At 42.8% G+C, this 25,444-nt stretch overlaps 1 protein-coding gene across 6 annotated transcripts in view; it reads right to left on the bottom strand.

Annotated features, from left to right (window-relative positions):
• CSMD3 (CUB and Sushi multiple domains 3) overlaps positions 1-25,444 on the bottom strand; it is a 1,548,521-nt gene that overhangs the window by 974,263 nt on the left and 548,814 nt on the right. The gene's annotated exons all lie outside the window — the stretch shown is intronic.

The raw sequence follows: 25,444 nt of genomic DNA, 5'->3' as shown, positions 1-25,444 counted from the left end.
CGCCTCAGGGAGAAGTTGGATTTGAAGAGTGGCTGGATCACACGGAACAGGAACTGCCTGAATGGTCCTGCACTGACGCCGTCCGTTGACAGCGTATCGTGGAATGTCTCCGACCCCCAGGGTCCCATATGGTGCGCTGCTATCGGGACGACCACCCGGATGCTGATGCGGCGGGACTCATTTACTGCCTTACCAAGGCCTATGGGGCCCCAGTGGATGTCTATGCCCTGATGGCCAAGTTTCATGCGTTGGCCCAGAAAGAGGGAGAAATGGTGTCCGACTTTCTCAGACGTCTGCATCTGGATCTGTGGACCCTGGTGATAAAGGGCGTGGTACCGAAGATGGATGCCGACGGATTGCGTACTACCCAGCTATTGAGGGGGCTCCTGCCCCTGCATCCGGTGTCTGTACGTGTCAGCGGCTGCCTAGTACCCGGACAAGTCTTGGCGTTCAGTGATCTAATGGACGAGTACAAGCGCATGAGACTGTACTGCTGGGGCATGACTTAACCCCTGGAAAGAAGACGTCGGGTGGAACCAAGGACACCAAAAAGTCAGAAGCTAAAGCCGAGGCCTCGGAGAGCGGGGACCCCGACAAAGAGGTTTCAGAGGTGGCGACCGTTGCCCAGCACCGCCCAGTATTGGGGCGAAACTCACCTCCCGCCCGAAGAGACACCTACCTCAGTCATATCCAGTGTTACACTAACGGAAAAAAGGGACACCTTCGGGCGCGTTGCCCCTCCCAACGGAGAACGGCGTCTCGACCAGCGCAGTCTATGCCATGCGCTCCCCAGGATGGTGGAGCCGTGGCCCAGCCCTCAACGAGCAATCGGATCGGACCCGCTGCCATCGTTCGGGTAGTAATTGAAGGCATCTATGCTTCGGCATTGATGGATACGGGATCCCAGGTGACCATAGTGTATCGGCCCTTCTATGACCAACACTTACATCGGCTGCCGCTGTTATCCGCTGACTCCTTACGGTTGAGGGGGCTGAGCCACGAAGACTATCCCATCGATGGAGTGGTAAAAGTACATCTGGACATTCCCCAGCTGAACACCGGTACGCACCACCCCATGGAAGTGGAAGCCTTAGTGTGTCCCGAGCCACAAGACTACCCCAGCGCCCCGATAATCATGGGGACCAACACCGACATTGTGCAGTCGGTGATCCGCATGTACCTACAGGAAGCGGGCGAAGCCCCGCTGCTAGCCTTTGCTACGTGCCCGGCCCTCCAAGAGGCTTGCGGTAAAATTGCGACTGAAGAGGAGCATGGGATGCTATACAGTCAAGAGTGGGGACTGACACAGATTCCGCCTGGGGAAGGGAGAATGATGATCGCGGCCTGCCACTACCCGGACAGACGTCCGGAAGATCAGCTCTTTTCCCTGGAGAGCACGACACGGGATAATCAGCGGCTTGGCTATGAACTCTTAGCTTCCGTAAGAGAGTGGGCGGGGAAGATTCCGGACAGAACCTGGGTGTATGTGCAGAATATCTCCCCGTACCCCATGTGTATCGATCGTCGGCAGCCGCTGGGCAGAATATACCCAGTGGTACCCCAAAAGAAGGCTTTGGAAGGACGGCCGGCGGCCTCCACTCATGCAGTGGCCCCCCTATTGGCCTTTGACTTCGGAGACTCGCCGCTAACGGCAGACTGGAGAAAGAGATTGCAGACCAAGCTAGGAGAACGACGAGGGGTGTTCTCCACGAGTGATATGGACGTGGGGTGCAGTCGCAGCGCCCGCCATACCATTCGGATGAATGACACTGCTCCGTTCCGGGAGCGCTCCCGCCGTCTAGCCCCCCGAGATGTGGAAGAGGTGCGGAGGTTGATAGCCGAAATGGAGAAAGCAGGTGTTATTCAAGGATCACACAGTCCCTACGCTTCTCCCATTGTGGTGGTCCGTAAGAAGAATGGGGCAGTGCGTCTATGCGTAGACTACAGAACATTGAATAACCACACGGTACCCGACCAGTACACCCTACCGCGCATTGAGGACCTACTGAACGCCCTGACGGGAAGCAAATGGTTCAGTGTACTAGACTTACGGTCAGGATATTATTAAGTACCAATGGCTCTGTAAGACCAGGAGAAGACGGCCATCATCTGTCCACTAGGGTTCTATCAATTCACGCGCATGCCGCAAGGGATCTGCGGGGCCCCAGCCACCTTTCAGAGGTTGATGGAACAGACCCTGGGAGACATGAACCCACAAGAATACAAAAAAACAAAACTGTGCGCTACTACCTAACTACCTATAAAGTTTAAATGTATATATATATACAGTGCAGTGACTATACCATCAATTTAGTGATAATTTTTTTTTTTTTAAATTAAACCACAACTCCCACAGTGAGATAATTATACATTAAATAATAAGTGCCACATAACCGTGTTGGGGATAATGGCGTCTGCAGCTGTAAACGCAGGGGTGGCTCAGCACCCCACACACACTAAGAGAATGGAAACAAAAGAAAACAGCGCACAACGCCAAATAGTGAAGCAAATTCAACAATATATTATAGAATTAAAAAGGGGGTAATATATCTGCGTACATGAAAAAAGTTGGTAAAAGGCATGTAGTGTGTATCACACTGTTTACCACTCGGCGGCTGTTAGCTGTAGATTCAGGTGCTTGCTTCCCTCTGCTGCTGAAGCTCAAGTGATTCTGGGGCAGGGCCTGGCTGCATGAAGGGAAATCCCCTTGGGAGTGAAAAGACTGACGCCCTGCCCCAGAATCACTTGAGCTTCAGCAGCAGAGGGAAGCAAGCACCTGAATCTACAGCTAACAGCCGCCGAGTGGTAAACAGTGTGATACACACTACATGCCTTTTACCAACTTTTTTCATGTACGCAGATATATTACCCCCTTTTTAATTCTATAATATATTGTTGAATTTGCTTCACTATTTGGCGTTGTGCGCTGTTTTCTTTTGTTTGAACCCACAAGAATGCCTGGTGTACTTGGATGACATTATAGTGTTCGGGAAAACCCTTGAGGAACACGAGGAGCGGTTACTAAAGGTATTGGATCGACTTCAGAAGGAGGGGCTCAAGCTGTCCCTGGACAAATGCAAATTTTGTCGTACGTCCGTGACATACGTGGGCCACATCGTCTCAGCTGAGGGGATTTCCACCGACCCAGGGAAGATTGAGGCCATAGTGAATTGGCCCCGGCCCAGTAATGTCCAAGAGCTGCGATCCTTTCTGGGGTTTTGTGGCTATTACCGACGTTTCGTGGAGGGCTACTCAAGTAAAGCCAAACTTCTGAATAACCTGTTAAAAATCTATCCTCAGGATGCCGGTCGGAAAAGTGTCACAGCGCACAAGCGTTCCTAAAACTAAAAGCCAGTCTAACACAGGCCCCGGTACTGGCATTAGGAATGCGGCCGTATAATTGCTTTTGTATATTGTATTCTTGTTGGTACTTATATTTGTTCACAGGATAAATTGTTCTGTTCAACGCTTGAATTAGTTAATTGTTTAATTGTTAGGGATGGAATGTAAATTGTTTAGGGATGTAATTAATGAATGCTAATTGATTTATGTTTACTGGATTGGTTTAAATAGTATACTTGTTTGGAGGTATTGGTATTTTGTTTTGAATATGTTATTGTTAACATTCATTTGCAGAATGTATAGGGTGCATAGATTGTATGCATCATATATACAATGTAAATGCAATGTTTTGATTGACATTTGAGGTTTTTGATTGGCATTTGAGGATTTTGATTGGAATATCAGATTGGATTATTAAAGGAAATTGATTTTATTGTAGTGTGTCTGCATGGAGAAGTGTTATTTGTAGTACAGCATGTTTTTGATAACCCTTCTACATTTATTTGTATATTGGTTCATCATGTGTGTGTGTGTGTATATATATATATATATCAGTATATATATAGTTGCATGATGAAGCCACTATACAAATGAATGGGTGAAGGGTGGGTATCGGGCCAGTGTGGCTTAACCCCTTAATTACCTTTGCGGTTATTATCCGATAAGGTGTTTAAGGGGTTAATTGATATCTGAATGTAATTGCAATGTATTGGCTTTGTATTGGCTATGTATTTTGTGGGCAACGAAAGACAAGGATGTTGCTGGCGACTGGGGCTTCTTATTGATGAGGTCAGTAGTACTTTATTTATTTGAATATGCTTGTTAATGTGTTTAATAATGGGCAAATAATCTATTATCCCTATCTGGATAATAGTTATTTAGCACATATTTGTACTTAGGTGTTTGGGGGGGGGGGGGTAATGTATGTATTGAATGTATAGGCCAGGTTTATTTTTTTTACCTTCAGGGTTGGTTTTTTGGTTCTGCGTGAGACCTCTGGAGACCACCTGCGGTCTTCTCGGGTATCTCACGGGTATCAGGCTGGTGGTTCCACGGGTGACACTTGTGGGAATGAAGTGGTGGCCTCACATCTGTGGGGGCACCGTGGACCCGTTGTCTGCGGGGATGAAGCTGTGGTCCTACATCCGTGGGGGCACCGTGGACCCATTGGTGCGGGGATGAAGCAGTGGTCCCACATCCGTGGGGGCACCGCGGACCCGTAGTGAGCACTTGTGAGTACCCCAGACCCCTGTGGGAACCACCTGAGGCCCCGCAGACACCTGTGGGTCTGATCTGGGGCTCACAGACATCCGCGGGCCTACCGTGGGGACCCAATTGTGGCCCACGGTGACACAAGGAGACCACCTGGGGGCTATGGCGCTTGGCGGGACCCACCAACAGGCCTCCAGAACCTGTTTGAAACAAGTTACTGGTACCCTGTAGGTCTGTCAGGTGCCCCGTCAGCCCGCCGGGGACTCGCGTGGGGCTGGGGTATGAACCCTGTATGTAAAAGGATAAATCATGTATTTATGGGGGGGCACAGGGGGTGGGTTATGTTTTTAATAAATAGAATGATGTTTAATGTGGGGCTGTGTATTGTTTTTATTGTGGGTACTGGGGGTGGGGAGAGGGTGTATTGGCCCCAAGGGTATATGGGTAGGCCTCCCTTGTGGGTAGTGGGTGAGTGTGGTTATGCCTCAAGGGGTGGGGGGTTAGTGTGTGAGGGTATGTAGGCATCCCGACTGGTGGGTGAGGGTGGGTTAACCCCTTAATGACTGTAGCGGTTAATAACCGCTATGGTGATTAAGGGGTTACGGGACATTACATTGGATATTTTCATTATTGTGTCTGTTTTGCAGCAGCGGAAGGGGCATGGGCAGGATGAAGATGAGGATGGCCTTTATCGTGGCAGCCGGAAAGGGGTGAGTGCTATATGTATTTAATGTATTTATTGTTGTTTATGTATTTTAAATACACAGGGGGTGTATGTTGTTTATTGCAATGTTTATTGGGGGCAAATGTCCCCAATAAACATGCTATTCTGCCTTAACCCCTTCATTGCCTTAGCGCCTATGCGCTATGGTAATGAAGCAGCATTTCTATTTTAATAATTTTGTGCGGAAGCAGGGGGTCCCCTGAGCTGAACCGCATTGATTTGTGGCACAAAGACCCCCTGCTTCCCGAGTTACAGGACCCGGTTTGGGGCATCGGTTACAATGTCGCCGCCATATTTATAGCGGACACGGCACAAATGGGACGATATAAAGATGGCGGCGACACTGCCACCCGATGACACATACCGGGGCCTGTAACTCGGGAAGCAGGGGTCCCTGGTCCACAAAGCAACGCGGTTCAGCTCAGGGAACCCCTGCTCACAGTACACTATTATTAAAAATACATTCATGCTGCTTCGTTACCATAGCACATAGCCACAAAGGTAAGGAACAAGTGTTTATTGATATGTATGTTTTACTAATAGTGTAGATGTGCAGACGGTCTCCGGAGCTGAACCGCTTTGGTTTTAGGTCCGGGGACCCCTGCTTCCCGAGATACAGGCCCCTTTATGGGGTGCCGGTATTCCTCTGCTTTGTTTACATTCCACGGTCACGTGATCGGGACCTTTAAATGCAGAGGGATACCGGCACCTCATAAAGGGGCCTGTATCTCGGGAAGCAGGGGGTCCCCGGACCTGAAACCAATGCGGTTCAACTCCGGAGACCCCCTGCACATGTACACTATGAGTAAAAGTTGTTTATAAATAATTTATATTTTGCCTATGTTTGTGCTGAGAGAGCGGCTGGTCTCTCTCTGCTGCAAACACCTATCGGCAGAAAAGGCCTATCGGCAGGTTATCGGGAGCCAGGCTATTTCGGCACAGGCTCATCGGCAGTTTTGCTTTCGCAGTGATTCGGCAGGGATCGGCATGGATTTGGCCCTTACTGAATACTGCGAGGGCAAATCGCCAAAATAAGGCCTATCGGCAACCCTTGGCGATTGCACTTTTTCGGCGCTTACTGCATAGAGCCCTTAGTATAAGATAGGGCAATTTGTAAATGACACTATCAAATTGCTACTTGCACTGGTGATAACCAGTATGCTAAATGAACAGAATGTGACAATAAACATGCAGTCACTACAGTCATTTTAAAGAGTTAAGTGTTGGTAATATGTGCTCTAAATGACAATGGGGAATGGCACAGCATGTAAAATTAGTATGTTTCTAAACATCACTAAGAAAGTTTGCCTGCTTTTTATGCTAGCAGTGGAAATAAGCACATTATCAGCGTGCAGTGATTTTCCTGCTTAACCACCCAAATAATAGTAAATCCAGTGACAGATTGACTCAGGGGTATGACTATCTAACCCAGGGGATAGATTTTTTAAGGCAGCTTTACTCCCTTTCCCAAATAATAAGGTCTGCCAACAGTGAATTTAATTGTATTGGCTGTTATTAGTGACCTGATGAGCTACACCTGCCACTAATGCCTTCAATGCAATTTATTTTTTGAAAAACGCACTTCTATCCATGAAACCTTCTTAAATGCGTCTCCCTCCCCTTGTTTTCAGAATGTATTACACTGAAATTACTATATTTACATTGCTGCTTGAATAAATTGTTGGAAAAAAGTGTGGAATAATTTTTATATTTTTATAGTCACAGTGACTTTCTCCAGGCAAATAAATTGTTAAAATTAAATATTTTTGGTAATGGACATGCTTCCTGGGATAACATCAGAATAATCACAAACAGCTGTGTGGTGCCGTTGGCATGACTGTAATGTCAGCAAATAGTTTTGCTCTCTTTAGATTACACTCAGCAGGGCACAAATCTCAAGGCAAGTCATCTGTTCCAGACAATACTTGTGGTACTGTATTTGCAATTATAGAGAGACTGCTAATAATACACAAACAAGAATACTTGCACGGAACAAAGTTATTTATCAGAGATACAAGGAGTTAACACAAGAAAATATTAAGATATATATCTATATATAGATCTATATATATATCGTTTCTTTCTAGAGGAATGCAGTGGAACACAGTTCATGTACCTTTTTTCAGAGACTATGTGGTCATTTTCATAGCATTATTGTGATAATACATAAAACTAAATTCTTGTGTTTTATAAAACAATTAGAATGTAATAAGTATTATTTAAAAAAATAATAACATACTGTAGATTGATTCGAAAAGATTTTGAAATGTGAATTAATGTGTAAATTATTTGACATGTCCAAGAATAATTCTTCCCCCAGTCCCACCATTCCCAGTTCACTCACATTTTTTTCTAAAAAAAAAAGCACTTGGTATATACTGTATATATTTAGACAAATTGTAGCAGTCTATCTGGAAGCGTGCATAGATTCTGTGACGGACGCTTAGCCTGTAGAGCCATCTACAGTACATTGAGAGTTCTCTACTGTGATGTAGGTATACACAATAGATGTAGCATGTTGAATGTAGAAAGTCAATAAGCAGAGCATGAGCATAAATGCATCATCAATTATTAAGTCAGTATAGCTACGTGCTCTCCATGTGGAGAAGAGAGAGGGTGTCCTGGATTCCCAATCCTACGTGTTTCGACTTGACGTCTTCCTCGGGGACTGGTACATCACAGTAGAGAACTCTCTCTGAATCAACATACTCCATGAGTTTGCAGTGTTTTCATCAAACTATCTGTGACATATTATATACTGATGTTTTTGGAATGACCATTCTGTCCTTATATGTGATCATATTCCTCAATCAGGTTATAAACCATCCAAATAATCTACTGTCACAGTCTGCACTTAGAGAACTACCCCCTCTGCTGGCAATTTTTTCCTTTTTTGCTCATTGACTCTCCATACTCATTATGCCACATTTATTGTGTATGCCAATATCATTAGAAGAGAACTTTCTTTGAGTCAATATACTCTGAGTCTACAGTGTCTTCACTTTACTATCTGTGACACACCATCCACTGATTTGGACTGACCTTTTTGTGGTTATATGTAACCACACTTTCCCATCAGTTTATAGCTAACGGAATGAATTTACTGTCACAGGCTGCATTGAGAGAGCTACCTTTTCTGTAGGCATATGAGTTGTCCTCTTGTATACAACATTGTATTATCTTTTAAACTTGAGAACACTGAGCTTTGCTATAACTACAGTTAGAATTTTACTATCTATTGTATCTAGCTGTTGTAATTTGTCAGTTGTTATGTAGGGTGTTCCTGACACTTTTTAAATCTTTTGTATTGTCCTTTCAATTGATGTGAAATTAATAAATTTGTTATAATGTTATAATTTGTTACACCCGTGTGCTCGATTGGGATACTTTTCTTTTTGTGTTACATATATATATATATATATATATATATCAAAAAATAAATAGATGATACCGTTCTGTGGCCACAGAACGGTATCATCTATTTATTTTTTGATTATTGAAGCTCGGCTAACACGGTACTGATACCTCTACATATATATATATATATATATATATATATATATATATATATATATATATATATATATATATATATATATATATATATATATACGCACACACACACACCTCTCAATATAAGTAAATAGTATACAAATAAATCTTATGTAACTTAGTATAGTGAGGATAACAAGCATCAACAACTCTGAAAGAGCAAATGCATTTCATGTACTGTATTAAGCTCAATTATTCTCAACCCAAAATAGTAAATGCATGAAACAGACCTAGAATTATGATGGGAGTGATGGCAGCAGGGACCAACATAATAAAGGCTAAATCCACACATTGCCCCTGCCAGTCAAGATGGCAAATCAGGAACAGGGTCAGAGTTGCCATATTAAGCTACAAAATGGCTAACAGCCCAGTTAATGCATGACACCTAGTTAGCTATTTGTGTATAGAGTGTATTATGTATCTGTACGAGTTCTATGTTTTTCTGGGTGACTCATTGTATGCTTTGGTCTTCTATCAAAGGTTGAGTGACTAGCATACAATGAGTCAGGGACTAGTCATAGTGTGCTGTCATGTGCAGCTGCTCTGGACAATGGGGTGGTACACACTCTAAAGTGTGGAGCATTGTTCTCTCTCTCTGGCAGCAAAGAACTATCCCTGAGAGAGTTATGGAGCTATAATTGGGAAATGGGGCATGGTTCTTAGCCCTGTCATCTCGATTCCCATTAGTCAGTTCCCATTTTCCACATTCCAAAAGTTCAGCCTGTTCTGAGACACTGTCACTGCTCTTGGCCCTGATTAGTCCATCCAATCGAGCCCTTGGCTCCTGATTGGTTCAGTGGAGTACAAGTTGGCACCACAGGTTACATATTTCCAGATGGAGGCTGAAGTCAAGTCAATTCTGATCAGGTCTCCACAGTTGTTCATGGATGATCTCGGTTCAACAGACCAACTGGTATAGCAAACTATGGACCAGAGATGGGCATCCCTTTTTGCTGGGATTTATGGACAGCATCTAGGGTAAGCTACATTTGGTAACGAGCTAGGAGTCCCTTGTACCCCATGTTGGTGTCATTGCCTTGTTCTTGTACTGTGTTGTTCCCTGTTAGCTTCGGACAGAATAAACTTGTGTTATTTAACTCTCTTGTTCTGCCTGGTGTTATTCCTGTTCAAAGTCTGGTCTACCGTGAAAATAGGGTTTGGGAGAAACTAAAGTAGAATAATTCAGAACTTCTTTGTATTTTAGCTAACCCAGCTGGGTCAGGAAGTAGAGAAAACAAATCTTGGAACATGCAGAGTCTATGATTGCCTAAAAAAAGACATGGAGAAAATGAACTGATTAGATGGAGGAAATTGGCCTAATCTGCCATGAATTAATATCTATGAAAAGTTGCGAGCAAAACATTTAGGTCGGCATGCTCGACATTATGTTAGTCAAATCCAATTGATAAATTGTATTAATTTCTTTTGCCTGCAGTTCTCTGTCCTGCATGTTATTGTGACAGAGTAGCCTTTACTGCCTGAAAATGCACATTTCTCTGCTGATGCATTGTGTGTGTGTGTGAGAGAGAGAGATACTAGAAATATTTAAACACTTTCATACAACACTACAAAGCCACTGAAATAACTTAGATTCCTAGTTACTCTATATCTAAGTCAGAGTAAAACTTTGAAATAAACAATGAAACAAAATTATCAAGAATCTTACAGTATATAGTATTATATTGTAATAAATACATGAAGTCAATACATTATTTCACATAGAGCAATTTTGTACAGCGTTTATTCCCTAACATTGCTTCCTAAGGAAATTAAAAGTCTGTTGTAGAAAATAAGCAAACTGTTAAGAGACACCATTCAGGAGTTTGGTTGTTAGCCACCTGCTGTTACCAATAAATCAGGCAGCAAACTACTGATCCATGTCACCACACATTTTAACCTCTCTCTTGTACTGAATAGAGTGGCAACAAACCAATATTTGCAATTCAGTTTAGCTAACGGAAAGTATCCTGCATCCTGTTAGCAGAATCAATGCTTAATTTTTAAAGCTATGAGTATGTCTTCAAAAGCAACAAAATAAAACTGCATAATTTCAGTTATAAAAATATATTACATTTCCTCCTATGGGGATTCTGACTTTCATTATATAATAATGATTACGGTCAAAGGGCAGACTATATACTTGAAATACAGTATAAGATTTTCATAATTTATTTGTTCAATTAAATCGGTTGCATTCCAATTAAAAGCAATACCTAGTTCACTGGTTCTCGACCTTCTCTTGAGGCCCCCTATTCATAAGGCTTAGTTGTCGAGGCACACTCCAAACTGCTACACACACACATACAAACAGGACAGTCACAGAAAAACAAATAGGACGGACAGACAACCACATGAAAGCAAATGGGACAGATAGTCAGTCTCAGTATAATTAACAGGACAGACAAACAGAGAAAAATAAATACAGCTACACACTCAACAGCTACAAACAAGACAGACATACACCAATCCTCACCTCTCTCTGTTCACATGTGTCCCAAGTCGATGATGCTTCCTTCTCTTGTTTGTCCTACCCCCTGATACCTACTCCTGATTGGCTGCATAACCCAGCAGCAGCCAATCAGAATGGAGGAAACTGCACTGCCCTGCTTTCTCCCTGCTCTGGGAGATTGGGGAAATAACAGATCACCCTTTTGATCTTCTCACTGCACCCCAGGGTGCCACGGAACCCTGGTTGAGAAGCACTTACCTAGTTATTAGGAATTCATATATATATATTTGTAATTATCCTGCTTGCTTCAATACTTATCCACACTTTCTCTCCCCCCCCCCCCTAGCATCCCTTCCCCTCCCCACCTTTTCGTTGACACTGTCCCCTGGCTTCAAACACTTTTAACACCCTACCTTATCTACAGTAAATATCTGTTGTTTTTTTTTTCCCCTCTCTCTACACTGTTTTAGCCATTGAATCCTTTGTATATCAGTATTGCTTGACCTGAAGAAGAGAGGATAACTCTCGAAAGCTTGTCCTATGACATAAATTGTTAGTCCAATAAAAAAGGTATCACCTAATACTGAAGAACTCATTTATTCTGCACTATCGCAACTGGACTAAGACGGGTATTTTCTGCTTTTATATATATATATATATATATATATATATATATATATATATATATATGCACCAAACTACAGGAGGATTCATCAAAAAAATACATGCAAGAACTCAACAGGATCATTAAAACACTCCGGATCCACAAAAGAGACCACATTCTGGACCTGATATCAGCTAACCCAAAACCTGGCACATTCTACATGCTCCCTAAAATTCACAAAGTGGGCAACCCTGGGTACAATATTATCTCTGGATCTGCCACACTGACTGAGAATATTTGTGGTTGGGTGGAAGGCATTCTAAATCCACTTGTCAGGAACACACCCAGCTATATCTAGGACACCACCGACATGCTAAACAAACTGAATGCCATTGGCCCCCTCCCAACAGGGACACTACTAGCAACCATGGATGTAGAATCACTTTACACAAACATCCCCCACAAAGATGGAATTTCAGCCTGCAGATACTTTTGGGACCGCAGGAACCACTCACAGAGACATTGACTAAATGCATCAAATATATTCTGACCCATAACTACTTCACATTTGGAAATTACACATTCCTCCAGACAACAGGGAATGCTATGGGCACTCGGATGGTGCCACAGTATGCCAATCTGTTCTGCGCAAAACCTGAAAGTGAACTTTCTTTCCACAAGTCACTTGAAACCCCTTACATACCTTTGGTACATTAATGACATTCTCCTGATTGGATCTCTAGTGAACAGGACCTTATACAGTTCCATAAGAACTTCAAAACGTTCCACTGACCATCAACCTCAAACTCACCCATTTCCCAGACGAAGTATATTTCCTAGACACCACCATTACTATAAAGAACAACTAACTACAGACTTCTGTATACTGTAAACCTACGGACAGAGCCAGCTATTTGAGGGACAACAGCTTCCACCCCACACACACTAAGCATGCAACCATCTATAGTTAAGCCATACGATACAACCGGATATGCTCCGACACAGCAGATAGAGGCCAGCGGATTCCAACCTTGAGATTGGATTTCATAACCATAGGTATAACCACAGAATTGCAAATCTGGTCACCAGAATACCTCCAGAATACCAAGAAGTGATCTCCTTGAATACAGACAAAAAGAGACAAGCGAGCCACCAGAATACCAAGAAGTGATCTCCTTGAATACAGACATAAAGAGACAAGTGAGAGGGTAACTTTGGTGGTCACACATAACCAATACCTTGAAGCCCTGCACAAGACACCCTTATTATCATACAGACAACCTAATAATCTCAAGAAAATTATGATGAGGAGCAAAGTTTTCAACAGTACAACTGAATGTGGGACAAGACCATACCAGGACGCATGATGGAAAACCTACGCAATGCTCCACACAGCGGGCACAATACAAATACCACACAGGGATCTGGAGTACAAAATCAGAGGAAGGTTCACTTGCAATGTCGTGTACCTCATCATGTGCATGAAATGCCCAGGGGCTGCTACTACATAGGTGAGACGGGACAGGGGCTAAATAAGAGAAATGATTTGCATTGCCACAGCATCACACACGGAACAAGACACAGTCCTGTTGGCGATAATATCTCTGACTCTTGCCATAAGATGAACAATCTGATGATGGCCATACTCAAATGTAATCTTAGAACACCAAAAGAGAGACGGTTGAATGAATACAAAATTATGCAACTGTTCGGGACACATAGCGGTGGCCTAAACCAAGACCACAGTTTAATGAGTCACTACCCTGACACAAGAGAACTCTCTTCTCATGAGAGTTAAGGCCATGTCTATACATACTGCGCTATATGAATGCACACACAGCTGTCTCTTACAAATATAAATACACTATTTAATTCTATCCCTATGTTCCAATAGGGACCACATAGTATCTACACACACTTTTAGTAATGCAACACCCTCTTACATTTCTACACCTACCCACACCATTGGTATAAACTCCCACTCCACACACACACATTTTGTAAAGTGGGCGTTTTATAAATTTATATGTACACATATACATACACATACTCATACATCACTAACATTCAGGGACCATTTAATACCTTAAGTCATAAATCACATACTGCACAGGGGGGGGGATAGGCATCAGTCACAGATACATTCCAATAAGCACTGTTTTTAAGTAAAAACCTTTCTTGCTTTATCCATTGTAACACCGACAGAAGAAGAGATCAATGTATCTCGAAAGCTTGCACAAATAAAATCATTTTGTTAGCCACAGAATGGTATCCTCTATTTATTATTATAAATATATATATATATATATATATATATATATATATATATATATATATATATATATATATATATATATATATATATAAACCCTCCACAATAAAGCCTATAGCAAATGGAAATATTACTGTATGCTCAATTGCATGTCTTAGACAGGTCTGCAACCCTGCCTTTCACAATTATCACCCAGCATACAGTGCACCCACTGCAGCAAGGGGTTCTGGGAAATGACATGCAAATTAGCACACATTGCCACCTTTGGCTTCAAAACCATATGACATGGTACCTATAAGCTTATGCTTGCTGTATTGCACAGCTTTTCAGCACAGCCTGGGTTTTAGATGCATAGCCAGTAAACCTACCCACAGACAGCTGTTTGACCTTATTGTGTCTCATCAGTGTGAGGTTGGTAATACTGGCTTTGCAATATGAAACTTTGTGTAGGTTCTACCACACATTAGTTAAGTTATGGTGGGTAAAAAAAAGTGGCAAAAACCCTCCACAGTAAAGCCTATAGCAAATGGAAATATTACTGTGCTCATTTGCATGTCTTAGACAGGTCTGCAACTCTGCTTTTCACCATTATCACCCAGCATACAGTGCTTCCACTGCAGCAAGGGATTCTGGGAAATGACATGCAAATGAGCACACAGTGCCACCTTTTGCTTCAAAACCATATAACATGGTCCCTTACAAGCTTGTGTTTGCTGCATTGCACAGTATATATATATATATATATATATATATATATACAGTGTTCGACAAACCTATACATTTGCTCGCCCCAGGCGAGTGGGTTTAACCCCCGGTCGAGTAAATATTGGCCCAAGCAGCACACGTTTGGTACTAGGCGGCGAGTAGATTTTTTTGTGGGGCGAGTAGATTTTTTGGTGATTTGTCAACCACTGTGTGTATATATATATATATATATATATATATATATATATATATATATATATATATAAAAGAAAAAGAAAGAAACAGGCGCACACCTAGTGCATTACCATAATAAAAATGTATTAAAGGAACATAAAATCTATAAAATGCCCACTCACAAAGGTACAGCAATAATAAGCGTGTATGAGATAGGCTCTCATGTGCCAGCAGCTCCAGCATCAGCGTCCAGCTTAGACCAGGAAACTAAGTCATCATTGATGACGAAACGCGTAGGGCGTGGCTAGATTGCGGCCGTCATTCGCCCACGAACACTGCTGTTACTTGCACAGAGACTTTAGGCTCCCGTGTGCGCTTGTTGCGGTCATTGCTCAGCTGAATTGAGGACTCTCAAGACTTTGTTTCCTGGTGGGACCCGTTTCGCTGTACACGCTGAACACCAAAGGCGAGGGATCTTGTTTCCGGTTCCTGCTGCATGGAGGAGGTCCACGTGACAACGCCACTAATCTAAGCTGGACGCTGATGCTGGAGCTGCTGGCACATGAGAGCCTATCTCATACACGCTTATTATTGCTGTACCTTTGTGAGTGGGCATTTTATAGATTTTATGTTCCTTTAATACATTTTTATTATGGTAATGCACTAGGTGTGCGCCTGTTTCTTTCTTTTTCTAGATATCTTTAGAGACTGGTGATCCCTTCGAAACGGGCTGCAAGAACCTAGAGTTTGTGCCATTGGAACAGGACTTTATGTACTAAAGGTTTTTTAATTTTAATTTAAATTTTTTGACAATTTTTTCTACATTTTTTACATATTAAATTCATTTTTTTGATTTTTCCATATATTTTTTACAGGGTTGTATTGTCAGAAGATTGCACTAATATTGTATTATTCTATTGTTTGTATCATAGTGTATTAGTCTATATCTAGCCGCCCCGCCAAGCACATTCTTGATTAGCTACTGGTTCTTCTAAGACTATATATATTTTTTATCAGGATATATAGAGGCGCTACTTCTATTTCTGCTTGTTTTTATATATATATATATATATATATATATATATATATATATATATATATATATATACACACACACACCTTATAGGGGGAGACAGTATTTCGGCAAAGTTTAAAGCTCCTCTGTCACACGGTCCAATAGGAAGCCAAACCTGATAACGTCACGGGTTCCAATTGGCCCGCAGGGCATGGAAAATTTGACACTCCGTCATTATGTGAATCCTGCTAGCCGAGCAGAGTTGCAAAATTCCCTCGTATGGAGGTAAGTATCTCCGGAAGCAGGGGTCCACGGAGATTAAATTAAATTAATGGTGTTCAGCTTCAGAGACCCACTGCATCAATGCTATGTAAAAAAAATAAACAAAAACAGCCACTTTGATTGCTGCTTTAACCCACAAAATAAAATGAAATAAGAAAAAAGGAAACATTGATAAGATGCTTGAAATGCATGATAGATTTAGAAGTTGGATTCATTTTTTCTGACAAATTACATGGTGCCCTATGGCAAGTTGTTAGAGCCGATGTAAAGGTCAAAAAGAATGCAATTCCATTTCCACAGCAGCACTTTTGCAAAAAGTGTTGAACAAATAAGGGGAGAGCTGAAGTGAATGCTGTGTGTGACACTAGAGACCTGGCATACTACAAGAAGGCAATATAAAACTTCAAGGCTTTTCTTTCACATGACCTGACACTTGTGACATGGTGTTTTGAAAAGTTATTTAACCCCTTGACTGCCAGATGAGCAAAGGTTTTGATAACAGAAACATCAAACCTGAACAAAGCTAAAAGTTGCAAGACCCCATAGAAGAAATCTAAGGGGGAATAACATAAGGACATATGGTGGGATGGTAAGGTATAGTAAAAACAGATGTGGCAGATATTATTTTACCCATTGATGCATCTTAAGTGTGAAACTGAGTGATTAGTTTGTGAAATCATGAAATTTGGCGGATTGTTACTCCATTTGTTTGCATTGCACGTTGCACCAGCATACAATTTACAATATACACTGAAGTGGATCCGCCTGATCCGACGTGATGTCCTCCTACGCGTGGGGTGACTTCCAGCGTAGATAATATCACCGCAGCTCCGCACCGTCTGTACTTTGACGGGGATCCGTCTGCAACCGGCCGGCCGCAGTCACTGCTTGGCGGGGCCTCCGAGAAAATAGACTCTATATAACTCTGGGGGGGGGGGGTCTGAGCCCAGACCCAGTAATCAGGCTGCGCACTACTGAGTGGCTTCTAACTTAACCAAATAGCTAAAGGGGCAGAACTCCTCAAGTAGGGCCTGTCCCTGAAGCAACCACAAACTGGGGCAATGGTAACTTATCTACGGCCTCTGGGGGTAACTAGGCCTAGTGCCAGGGGCTACTGCTCCCTGCACACACACCCTAACTCACCCAGCTCCCAGCACCAACTGACACTCTTTTTAAAAACTGTCTAAACTGTCATCTTTCACAGCTTCACTGGTTGTCTAGCAACATGTAACGGCAGCCTCTCTTAACTGTCCCTATTCAAAACTGCCAGCACAGGCTCCCTTGCATTGAAAAGGCCTTAATTGCAAATGCAGCCGCCCTACTGACTAAGCCGCAGCATGTGACAATTCCCTGAGGGATACCAGGGCTATACACTCCCCCTGGTAAAATCCCAACAGCCTCGCTTGAGTAGCAGACATATAACAGAGAGTTATATAATGAAAAATGCATTGCATAGGATACACAACAAATCACCGATACCCGAGGCCAGCTGAGTCTCATAGTGAGGTACCCCTAACAGATTGAGTGATTGACTCCTGGGAGTCTTTTGGAGCTCATGATCGGGGGCTATAGTCTCTGATCCCAAACCATCTCCTCCCCCTGGTAGAAGGAATAGTAAGGGGTCTTGGTGCCAAACTTTTACCCGGCCATCCGCAACATGGATGAGGTGGGTCAGGAGGTTTTGCCCTTTGCCTCGGTCCACCACATGGTGAATGAAGCGCTCCAGCGTGCGCATGAAGGAGGCAATAATTACCAGAGCAGTCACAGCACAGTCTTTGTTCACTCCAGCAATCTCTTTAATGGTGACGTCTTCTGGGGACATCACAATATCTACATGCAGGTCCATGTCTTGAGACGAGAAGGATTGAAGGTTCCTCTTGTAGGAGTAAGTGCCGCGCATAGCCGCTCTACTGGATACCTTGATGGGGTCAAATCGGTTCTCTGGTCTGCAGAGATCTTCTAGGGGAGACACCTCCACCAGGACGCGATGACCAGGTGAGCCCATCGCCCGGGTGACCCTACCTTTGGAGCCACCATGCACCGCGATCACCGGGGAGCTCACACCCGACACCCCTGGGGCAGTCAACTCACGACTGTCATCGTTGGCAGGTACTGATCAAAAGCCTGGGACAGATGGTACCATCGTTGAAGGCCGGACAGGCCGTGGCAGGGCCCACGGGCCCACGCAGAGTCCGCAGTAGGTGAGTCAATCAGCCTGTTGTCCTCAGCGTCACTTGAGTGGTCCGCCGGCAGGCGCATCACCACGGCTGATTGGATACTGTTGTCAGTAGAAGAGAATGGGGGTAGCGACGCCTTACCCTTCGTTGGTTCGAACATCTGTGGTTCCGTCATTGGAACCGAATCTGGAACCGATTCTGGAGTTGAGTCTGGAACCGCTGTTAGCGCACACGGGCCCTCCAAAACCTCCGCTCTTGAGGTAGGTAAATTGGCAGCATTGACCGGCCCAGTAGAGGGGCCTGTCGCATCTTTCTCTGCGGTGTTAGTGGACCGCAACAGCATGGGTTGCAGGAACTGTGCTCTGCAGCAAGCACTCTTGGGTCCCCAAGTCAGTTCTCCATCTGGAAAATTGCATTTGCTGCAGAAACATTGTACGCACCCCTGCCTGTCCACTTTTGCCACCAGAAGTTCTACTGGTAGTTGATAAGGGTCAAAGTCCATACCGCCATACTTATTCAACTCTTTTTGTAAGCATGGGCACAGCAAATAGGGCACTTTTTCTCGTCTTACTCGCCACACTCTGTATAACTGAGGGTGCAGTTTGCTGCATCCTATTCCTCCCTGCTGGGGAACAGAAGTTGTGGACTGAGACTCACTGATGTCACGGGGGTGGAGCTATGGCTCTCGCGCCAGACCTGGGAAGTTTACTGCAACGCATTGTTGCGCAGCCTGGCCGCCATTTGCACGTGCGCTCGCTTGACTTGGCGGGAGACGCCATTTTAGGTGGGACTCATTATTAGCCTCCCCGGATGCGGGGGCCAGAGAAAATTGTAGGTCAGGATAGATAATTGGGCACCCATTGATTGGACCCTTGGGCAGAGATAGAAATTGTGGACCGTCTTCGTCGCTTATGCATGGCCTACCTTTAGTATCATGGCACTCCATTGATGGAGGGAATCATACTTTCGCCCTATGACCCATGCTTGCACCAGTCCAGGGAGTTTGCGAACATGCGTCTGGATCTCTGACGCGAATGCGCAAGCAGGAACTCCGCCCACAACGACCAGGCGGTTCGGGGTCGGGCTAAGCTTTATGGCCCATGCGTGGACCTCCTGCCTTGAGGGCATCCACATAGTGGAAAATTAAATTGGATAATTTGTATGAAAAATAGGACAAGGCACCCCAGGTCTGAGATCTCAGCAGCGCCTCCAAAATGTAACACCTTTCCCCCCCCTCAATCGCAGATAGGGACCATGTGGGGAAATCTACACTTTTGTTACCGGGTGGGGTGCGTCACCTGATAGGCTCACAGAAGGCCTGAACCTCCACCACTGGGAGCCTGGGGTTACCTGATCCATCGTTGAACACAGCGCCTCCACCTGTTAGGGTTCCCACCTGAGTGGGATGGTCCTCTTACAGGAACCACAATAATAAAACAAGCACACAGTGTATGCTAATAACTATTTACTATTGTAACTACTAATAATAACTCCGGTACCTGAACCACACAGAATAATGCGTATACACACACACATGGACGTGCACCGGGTGCACACATCAACATAGGTATTCCCCAAAGTACCTTATGTCCAAACCCCACCCACGTGTGTTGGAGATAGCGCTATCCCTGGACGTGTTGGTGCACTCTTTATAGATACCTACCTGGGCTCCCGGGCTCCAGCCACGGGTGCCGCTATACACTGAAGTGGATCCGCCTGATCCGACGTGATGTCCTCCTACACGTGGGGTGACTTCCACTGCTTGGCGGGGCCTCCGAGAAGATAGTCTCTATATAACTCTGGGGGGGTCTGAACCCAGACCAAGTAATCAGGCTGCGCACTACTGAGTGGCTTCTAACTTAACCAAATACCTAAAGGGGCAGAACTCCTCAAGTAGGGCCTGTCCCTTAAGCAACCACAAACTGGGGCAATGGTAACTTATCTGGGGCCTGTGGAGGTAACTAGGCCTAGTGCCAGGGGCTACTGCTCCCTGTACACACACCCTAACTCATCCAGCTACCAGTTCCAACTGACACTCTTTTTAAAAACTGTCTAAACTGTCATCTCTCACAGCTTCACTGGTTGCCTAGCAACATGTAACTGCAGCCTCTCTTAGCTGTCCCTATTCAAAATTGCCAGTGCAGGCTCCCTTAAACTGAAAAGGCCTTAATTGCAAATGCAGCCGCCCTATTGACTAAGCCGCAGCATGTGACAATCCCCTGAGGGATACCGGGGCTATATACAGATTCACCCAGAACTAGATTATTCTGGTTAAAAATTACAAATGTGGCAAATTTGAATGCAAAAGAAGGCATTAAAAAGGAATATAGCATATCCCTTTAGAAGGCTAGGGTTAAATATTTTCAGCTGTTATTTTTTAACTTTAGATGAACACAAACATATTTTGTATACTACTGTATACTGCGAAAAACACACCTTTTACAATGTTATTTAGCAAAATCTACAGTCCAATTTTACTACATTTGTTGAGTAATTTATCTAGACCAAAACGAACAATGTTAAGTTTCAAAATGGATAAGCATCTTCAAATAGTACTACAGGCCTTCCCAAAGCAGTGACTATGCTACACATTTAATAAATTATTGTGTAGCAAATAAAGGTGGGAATGTAATGCTAAATTGAAAACCTTTGTCTTATTATCTTAAACCTCTAGCAATTTTATGATTACATTTCAACATTTTGAACAATGTCAGTAAGGGGTAAATTCTATATAGTCCAAAGTGCCCATTCGGCACAGAAGTCAATCGGAATTTGCATCCAAAAACAGCTTGAACGGTCGCTTTGGAATATATATAATTTACTCCGAAAAGTAAATAGCTTATCCCTATCCTGACATGTGGGGCTGATATCAATGTGATATTGTACTGTAGCAATGATGATCAACACTATGTATGTATAGCCATAATAATGTGGAAACAGTCTGTACTTTCTTACTGTTGATTGAACCCTAAGATGCCTGAAGTCACATTCAAGATTGGTTTATAAAATAGAATACTTATTGTCATGAGCTGAAATATACCTGGGTTCAATCATGTTACCAGATGATTAATCAGGCAGAAAAAAACAACTCAATACTGCACAAAAAGTAATCTAGACCCAGGATTATATACAACATACTGTATATATACAATGTTCCCCGAGAGAGAAACATTTTTTTATTATTAATTATTTTATTTTTTAAATAGAATCATAGAGAAACCCATGAAATTTTGTCATTGATAAACATGGCGCTGTTTCTGCCTCACAATCTTTCCAGATTTGCATAATAACTAGAGATGGGCACTTTATTTGGCGGATTTGGATCCACAGCGGATCTGTCGGTTCCTTTGGATCACGGGTTTCATCAGGTCAATTTAAAAAAAAGGGTGATTTGCATTTTGCGGGTTTCTTCTTATTATTACCAATACACTCTGCGGATTCTGCAACCCATCGCCGGATTTGTACACTTCAATCCACGGATTCAGCAATCTGTGGTGGATTCTTAAGAATCTTCCAATTGATTGTTTAATCCGCGGATTGGCTTCTTCAAATCTGTCCACATGTTGTATCCAATGGTGGTTTTTGATGAATCTGCGTGGATTAAAACCGACCAAATCAATTTGCTTATTTTACGCCTCATAATGGATTTTGGTGGGAAAATGCGATGAAATCCGGGAAACGGATTTGGGTGGATTCGCCCGTCTCTAATAATAACCCCCATAACGTTTACGCTGTTTCAAAAAAAGGCATTGTACGTTTTTGCCAGAATCTGTACAACTATTAGTATTCAGTTAACTGTTACATGCTTTGACAAATTTATTCTATAATAGACATTACAAAATAATATTAATCTTTTTTGCTAACTTTGTCTAATGGTTGGCAAATGTTAACTGAGTTATGAAGGTTTTAACAGGTCTATAATAAAAACTATAAAGTCATCAGCTGTGTTTATTGTGCTGTAATAGCATACTAAAAATACATTTAAACCTAGAAATGTCTGTTGATTGCTAAATTGACTCTAATTTAACATTTAGAGTATATAAGCTACACCTAAGTAATTCTGAAAGGATTGTACATTATAACATCAGAACTTTTATTTTAATGGAACTACTATATCACCTGTTACAGAATATATAGTGTACAAAGAAACATTCTCTCAGCACAGCTGCTGTCTAAACTGCCTCGTGAATTATGAAATAATCAACAATGAGTGTAAATTGTCAACTTTATTTATTGATCTCCTAAGCCAAAATTGAAAATTGGATTATTCCTTGACTGATAAAAAAGTTGGAAGCATTCCAGTGACAAAATATTTCACTTTAATTGGAAATTCATTTTTGTGAAACAGACAATGGGAAAGAGGAAGACAAAATTATTCATATTCATGTGCTGTAATTGGATGTGTCATATAGGAGCAATAAATGCATTGCAAGAGTGATAAATGAACTATACAAAATAATAAGCCGTTGATATGTGTATGAAAATGAGTATGGCATAACTGAATAGTGGCATTATGACAAATATAAGGAAATACATGGATTAAGGCTGTAACTACTATCAACTAAAAATGTAACAAATTGACAATAGGATTTATTAACGTTTAAGACTGAAAATGATTTCATTAACCTAATCTCCTCATTATCTGTAATTTATAAATACACAGATTCCCCCCTTGTCACTTCAACCAATTATATTTATCAATGAACCCAACTTCCTGTTTCCTTTGTGTAACCACTCCCCCAAACCTGGCAAAACGATTAATAAAAATGTAAGTAACAAAAATAAATAAAAAGTACATAGATTCATTGTGATAGAATTTGTAGTGTACAGAACTTCCAAGTACTCTTTAAGGAGATACCTGTCAGGTTTCAAAGCTCTGTAGGCTATACTTTCATCTAAAGTAGAAAGAACTCTCATATTGGTCCCCTGAAACAAACCTACTGTACATTTCTCCAGTATCAATAAGGTTACTAGAACATTGAACATAAAAGTCTATAAAAATGTTTGCTGATTTGTATTAACTGCACAGATGTAGTTGTTCATTCTCGTTAGCTTTTATTTCTCTGAAAATAAAATACTAGAAACCATTGGTTTCATTTTGAAACTATTTCTCACCAAACAATTTATAAAGGTATTACATGAAAGTACTTTTTTTTTAAATATCTGTTAAACTAAAAGTGCAGCATTAAAGCTGTAATTTTGGCTGCTCAAATTAGATTTTTGATTTTTTTTTACATAATTGAAACCGGGGGTCCTCTTCGGCAGAACTATGCAGTTTTCAGCTGTGATGATCCCCAGTTTCTGAGATACAGTTTTCGGGCTGGTAAGTAAAGCTCTTTCCTGGAACTCAATATTGCCAAGAACCGCTGCTCCCCAGAGCTAAAGAATAAAACGGTTCAGCTCCGGAGCATCCCTTGGTTCCACTTCTAGTCATGACTTATAGCAGCGCTTCCATTTTCATAGTAATGTGATCCCTGTTTCTATTACACTTCTTTGTAACTATAAATATAGTGAGTCATTTTGTATTGACATTGATTTTACATTCTTCAGCTATGTTGTAAACTCTATTTATATGTTCCAATATTATCCGTCTACACTGCCAACGAATCTTCCCTACATATTTTGAGCCTCATACTCACACAGCCAATGAGATCACTCCAACTGTTTTACAGTTTATGAATTAACAGCTACAGACAGCTCTACTGGCTGCAGACACACCCTTCTACCTCCTCCCTACCCACTTTGAGGTGAACAGCGGTGTGGTCCTGTGCCGGTTTGGGGACTCCCTGGCTTTCACCTCCAGCTCTCCTCTCTCCTGTCGGGTGGAATTTGGATCCTGGTGCTGACAGGAGGAGGGAAAGGAGGGTGCACGGGGCCACCGTAAGGTGCGGAGCCCAAGGCAACCGACTTACTCGCCTTGCCCTATGGCCGGCCATGCACTTGTTCCCAACAGTGTGAGCTGTAAACAATAGATAATGTTACCTTAGTAATATAAGAATGAACAAAACAAAAATGATAACCCCTCCAAAAGCGCTAACCTACACTAAAATGATGGGTGCTAACAGTATGTGCTAAATGTGCTGAAACAATGAAAATTGCTAGTGCAACAACCGGTGAGTAACAAAAATACTGTGAAATAAGCAGCTAGGTAACAATAAAGACAGGTTATTCCAAACCTGATAAATACAATGAACAAACAATATAAAGTCCCCAGCGCTAAAGTCCAAGATACCGTGATCTTATAGGCAGTCTCTGGTCTTTAAGATGGTAATTGGGCTTTTGGTATAGATGCTTCAGATGGGATAATGTCCTTGTAAATGGGTACACCGTCTGGAATGACAGATACAAGACACACTTGATTGCGCAGCGTATTTCTGCAATCAGAGCCCTATCTGAGAGTGAGAGGAATACTACTCACATAATGGACGCCAATGCAGACAGTTGAGAGGATCTGTGCTTGCTCCCCTTCTCCTCTGCTCCTCTCACCAACCCCACGTGGAGACTGCTTGCTGGAGGCGACCTCAATCTTCAATGTCGTCAGGGGTTAACTCGTTGCGAAATCCCACCGATCGTGGGATTCCTATGTGGTGCAGTAAACGTTGATTTGAGTTTACACACCACTCCCTCCCGGTTAGACTGGTTAGACGGCTGCTGTGGATTATCTGCGGTGCTTGGTGACTCAGCCTGCATGGATGGAAAGGAAGCCTTCCTTTCCATCCATGCAGGCTGAGTCACCAAGCACCGCAGATAATCCACAGCAGCCGTCTAACCAGTCTAACCGGGAGGGGGTGGTGTGTAAACTCAAATCAACGTTTACTGCACCACATAGGAATCCCACGATCGGTGGGATTTCGCAACGAGTTAACCCCTGACGACATTGAAGATTGAGGTCGCCTCCAGCAAGCAGTCTCCACGTGGGGTTCGTGAGAGGAGCAG

This window comes from Ascaphus truei, chromosome 2, assembly GCF_040206685.1.
Source record: "Ascaphus truei isolate aAscTru1 chromosome 2, aAscTru1.hap1, whole genome shotgun sequence".
Taxonomy (NCBI): Eukaryota; Metazoa; Chordata; class Amphibia; order Anura; family Ascaphidae; genus Ascaphus; species Ascaphus truei.
Note: the sequence above shows the minus strand (reverse complement) of the source record. Positions and strands in the feature narration are given on the sequence as shown.